Below are 5,740 nucleotides of genomic sequence, written 5' to 3'. Positions count from 1 at the left end.
CACTGGAACCCAAGGTCTTTCTTCAGAGTGAATGGTGGTCTCACATCCCTCCTGACTGGAGCCTCAGGCTTCGGAAGCTGGTGCCTTTCCTTGTGAAGCCAAGTGTGAGCCTGGCTCGGCAGCCAGAGAAACTGAAGGAGGTCATCTCAAAGGACCTGGCTGCTGCCTTGACAGATTTGGCTCCACAGAGCTTTAGTAACTGTGTATATCACCAATCTCAGGAACTTTTTGAACAAAAATGACTGCTACTTCATGTGAACATCACCAATTTTGAACAAATTTCTCCTTTCCAAACCTATGCAAGGCCACATGAGGAGGCTGTCTGAAAAGCAGCTTAGCCAGGCTGGCCCAGTACAAAGCCCCGCCCCCCTCCAGCCTCTGCATTTGTTTTGCCTGGCCTGCAAGTGACCGCCCTCACCGCCAATGTTCACATATTCTTCAAGGCTTTGCTGAGAAATCATCTTCGCTGGCTACTTTGTTTAAATGTTCATATTTTCACTAATTAAATCCCATGGAACAATTCTTTTGAAATTATGTTGGGGGAAAGCTGAGCAGGGTGGCGAACACCTATAACCCCAGCATTTAGGAGGCTGAGACAGGAAAATTGTGAATTTGAGCCAAAAAGGGCAGTGTAATGGTTTCTATGTCAGTCACAGGGACATAGGAGAGAGAGGAAATTCTCTAGGGAAAACGATGTTTAAACTAACTTTCTGTAACTGTTACAGCTTTTTTAACCACCCCACTTATACAATTAGTGCATAGCAGGAGTCTGAGAGGCTCAGCTGATGGTGAGGGTCTGGTCTTCGTGAATGAGGCAGAGTTCTTCGGAGGGGACCCAAAGAGCTGGCTTCCCTGCCCCTTTCTCTATTGAGGGGCAGCAAGAACACAGCTTACTTAGGATGAGACCGTAGACCCTCACCTGACATCACATTTGCCTTGGTCTGGGACTTCACAGCATCCATAATTGTGAGAAATGAATTTCTGTTATCTGTAAAGCCACCTTGTCCCTAGTTCTGTTACAGCATTCCAAAAAGACACAGATGATTTAAAAACCAGCAAGCAGACGCTTGGCTCAATACACTGCTCTCATAAAGGAGGTGAGGACCAGAGAGTCTCAAAACCCGGTCTTCCGTGTCTTTGTTGGGGAAGGTGTTCATGAATGTGTTCTTCCTCATATAAGGCAAACCAAGAAAGAAAAAGACTCAAAGAGAAAAAATAGCTCAGTAAAATCGCCGTTCAGAGGAAGTACCTAAGTAAGAGGTATTTGTAAAGAGGAGAGGAAAAGGGTGGTTGTCTCCACAAAACAGCATGTTCTGTTTATTTATTCCTTTGTTCACTCATCCATTCTTGAGCGCAAGCATGCGCGCGCACGTGTGTGTGTCTGTGTGTCTGTGAGTCTGTATGTGTCCATATGCATGTGCCAGGTCATACAAGTGGAAGTCAGGGGACAATTCCTGTGGGCCAATTCTCTCCTTCCACCATCTGGGACCCAACAACTAAATTCAGGTCATTAGGTTGTGTTTTCACCCCCTGAGCCAATCACTGACCTGATGTGTCAAATTCTTAACGTAACTTGAGGAATACACAGAAGAGAATTCACTGAGATTACTGAGTTACTGAGAAATCATGCAAACCATCCAAGGAGGTTGTTTTAATACCAAAGAAAACGAAAAGTATTTCAGGAAAGGAAAATGTTACCGCTTTAGACTATGTAATCTGGGTACACTGAGACTTATAATGGTATAAGGCGTTAAGGGTGACTCTGGCCCGAGTTCACAGTATGGTTGCACTGGAATATGACGGAAGAGGACATGTGTACCTGTGTGTGTGTGCACACTTTCACATGGTGGTGCATGGATAGAGGTGGCGCACACCTTTAACCCCAGCACTCCAGAGGCAGAGGCAGGCGGATCTCTGTGAGTTCAAGGCCAGTCCGGCCTACCGAGTGAGTTTCAGAACAGTCAGGGCTACATGTTATGATATGGCATGTGGGGGGGGGCGGGGGGAGGGCCTGGTGGGTTGGGCCAAGGTGCCCCAGCGGGTGAGGGAGACACGCCGTGCAGATACAGTGGCAGGCTGCAGCATGGAGCAGTGGAAAGTCACTCACATCATGCAGACATGGCATCCACGTGGAAAGTTCTGTAAAGGAAAACGGAGAGAAAAAGAGAGAAAGGGAAAGAAAGAAAGGAGAGGTGCACGCAGCCTCGTGAAGAGAAGGAGGGAAAGGGAAGAAAATGGAGTGGAAGAATTTTTTCCTCTTAAAGGCGGCTTTACATCAGGACGTAGGGCGGTCCCCAAGGGGCGGGCCAGAACGCCAACATCCCTCCGTTTTTGATCATTATAAAAAGGTGAGTTATGGATAGCAAGTGTGTGTGTGGGGGGGTGAGGTACCAAATTCTCGAGCCTGCTTCCTGCTGACTTTCAAGCAAAGTGGGGAGGAGAAGTTGGGAGTCATGCACAGTGAGAGGTGTGGGTAAAGAAGCATTCAGTTAGCTGTCGTCCTGGAGACCCTTTGAGGGAGCTGAGAAGGCTAGGGAAAAAATAGGTTGTTATCATTGGCCTCATGAGCAGACTAGCCATGGGAAGAATGATAACTACCAGAAAGACTGGAACAGAGAAGAGGCAAGAGTGAATGAGTGAGACACGAGAGAGGATATGCCCTTTACTGGGACATCTTGGAAAACCAGGTTCTGGTTGCTGGGTAGGTGCCCTCTTGAGCCTGGGGAGGAGGTGTCAGCAGTGAATTGAGGGATAATGTGTTCTTTAGGGTGCAGGAGCTATCACATCTGCTGTTTCTCTGGAGGTGGGAAATGCTCCCATCCATCCTGCCAGTATTCACCCGGCTGTTATCCTCGGTTGGTACAGCAGCTGGTGGTGTATCTGGAGGGCCTCTGAGGGTCTGGCCTTGGCAGGAGTCTGGCAGGAGGGGTGGATCTGTGCAGGGACCTGTAAGTGTCTGTAAAACAACTGGAACAGACCTACATCTTGGTGTCTTAGCAAAAGCTATGGCTTTGGGTTAAAAGGTATGAAAATTTCCTGATTCAGTCCAATGAAACATATCTTTAAATCTATATAACCAGAGGAAATTTATTGAATGCAAGTAGTTGAGTGAATGAAGAAGGAGGGAGTCTTCCCTAAACATCATCAGATCTGAGAAGGATATGTAAGTGAACAGAAGTGAGACAGCTTTTCTATCTTCATATAAACAAACCTTAAAACAGTTTCTTTTTTTATCTAATTCACCAGGTGATACTGAGAGCAATCAATAGTAAAATGTTACATTAAAGTCTGTTCTGTGAGTTTATCTGATCTGGTAACAAGATAAATTATGCTGAGACCCAGTAGTAGCCCTAGGAAAGGGAGACCTGTCAATTTTATATAGAGAACTGAGAAGGCAGATGAAGCAAAGCCTGATCATCAAATGGAATCAGAGATCTGAGAAGGATAAATCATATCTGGGTGCAGACCAAGCAGCTTTAGAATCTCTTAAAAATGACAGGGACCAGTCCATACCCAGTCAGCCATACCCAGGGCTCCACATTGTTGGAGGCAGAAGTATCAGAAGCGCATCAGTCTTTGGCCACTAGGGCCACAATGTGAGAGTTTCCCCCACAGAAGAGGAGCATGGAGAAGACCTATCTTGCTTGTCTAAGCAAAAGGGGTACAGTCAGTTCTCCGATGTCCTGCTGTTTGTCCACAGTCTGGGCCAGGTCCTGGTGGCAGATGTCATATTGGGACATCTTGCCCAGAGGTCAGCATTGCCATATCCAGATGGGGACACCGTGAGACCTTGGGTTTCTGCTAGGATTTGGCATACTCATTCTCCCCCATCGTTATCCATAACTCACCTTTTTATAGTATTCAAAACGGAAGGATGTTAGCGTTCTGAACTGCCCCTTGGGGCCAACCAGCGTCCTGATGTCATTTTATGTAAAAGTCCTCTAAGAACCGCCCCTTCTTCCCTTCTCCCTCTCTCTCCACAAGTCTGTGAGCACCGCTCTCCTTTCTCTCCTTCTCTCTCTCTCTCTTGCTCTCTCTCTCTCTCTCTCTCTCTCTCTCTCTCTCTCTCTCTCTCTCTCTCTCTCTCTCCCCCCCCCCCCCTTTAATAAACTTTCAGCATGGATGCCATGCCTGCATGGTGTGAGTAACTTTCCACCATGCCATGCCACCGCTTACGGAGTCTGCACGGCATGCCTCATCTGCTGTGGGGCACCTTGGTCCAAGCCCACCAAGGCCTCTCATGTGCCCTTTCACAACATTGACACTACACACAGAGAGACTCTGTCTTGAAAAACCAAAAGAGAAAAAAGGCAAAATAACTAAATAACTAAAACTTTTTATTTAGTTTTATTTATATCTGTCAATATATAATAATGAATAAATGAGTCTCATAATCATTTAATAAGCCAACATATCTTTGTAAAATTATAAACCTATTCATATATTTTAAGTATTTAAATATTTATTATGTGTGTGGGTGTGAGTGTGCACATGTGTGTGAGTGCCCATGGAAGCCAGAAGAGGGCATCAGTGCCCTGGAGTTGGAGTCACAGTGGTTGTGAGCCACCTAACTTGGGTGCTGATGACCAGACTTAGGTCCCCTGTAGGAGCAGCAGGGGTCCTCAGCTGCTGAGCTGTCTCTCAGCCCTGTGTGTAGCTTTTAATGGGTAACTGTTAATAGAAAATTATGGTTATTAATCAAAGTGACCACAGAGGTTAATCTTCACAGTCCATTTACCTGATTTAGTATCACCTAAGAGACGTACTTCTGGACATGTCTGTGAGGATCTTCCCAGAGAGGCTGATATGAGCGTGGGAGGCCTCTGTGGACAAGAGACAGTGATCCCAGGCTGAGTAAAAAGGAAAAGGAAAAGGCAAGCGAAACCAGTGTTCATTTGCCTCTTCTTCCTTAGTGGCAGGAATCACTCTGACCCTTCTTCCCCTCTATACAGTGAGGCAGAGTCTCTAAATCAAACAGTGTTCACCAACATGGCCAGTCTCCCCAGCCGCCTCGCTTTAGGGCTCCTGTCTCTACCTTCTGAAGCTGAAATGGCAGGCTGGCCACCATGCCCACCTTGAATTTACTTGGGTCCTGGGGAATCCAAACTCTGGTCTCTGTGCTTGCCAAGAGCTAAAACTGCCGAGCCATCTCCCCAGTCTCCAATATGCTGAGTTTTAAGAAATATATTACTGCTCTGATTAGAGAATCATAAATATTTTTAAATGAATTTCCAAACTGTGTAATTAATTATTCAAAATACTTGCTGATGACACTACATCTTATTTGCTAAATAAGAACACTTGTTTTGGGTACTAGGAATAATTTTTTTCTATAAATATAATCTTATATTGATGTACTTGATATTAAATTTGGATTCTTACAGCTTCCTGGTCTGGAAAGAGAGATGTGTGTTTTTTACTCTAAAATATGTGCATGAGATTATTTAAATGAGGCTGTAAGATATGGTAGAAAGAGTACAGGAGGCAAAGCCAAACGTGTCAGTACATTATGTCCAAAGCTTGAACTGAACATTAAAGCAAATGATGTATTTTATGGGAGACACAACAACATTTCCTGAGTTCTATTCTGTGTCCTATGTTTAAACATGTAATTTAAATGAAAGATAAATTTAATCGAATTAGTAAATGTTTATTTTGGGTGCTCCATTGCCTTCACACACACACTGTTCTAGGTCTCATGGGTCATGTAAATTTCCCAGAATATCTTTGCTTTCAAATC

This window comes from Peromyscus maniculatus, chromosome 6, assembly GCF_049852395.1.
Source record: "Peromyscus maniculatus bairdii isolate BWxNUB_F1_BW_parent chromosome 6, HU_Pman_BW_mat_3.1, whole genome shotgun sequence".
Taxonomy (NCBI): Eukaryota; Metazoa; Chordata; class Mammalia; order Rodentia; family Cricetidae; genus Peromyscus; species Peromyscus maniculatus.
This window is presented reverse-complemented; position numbering follows the sequence as displayed.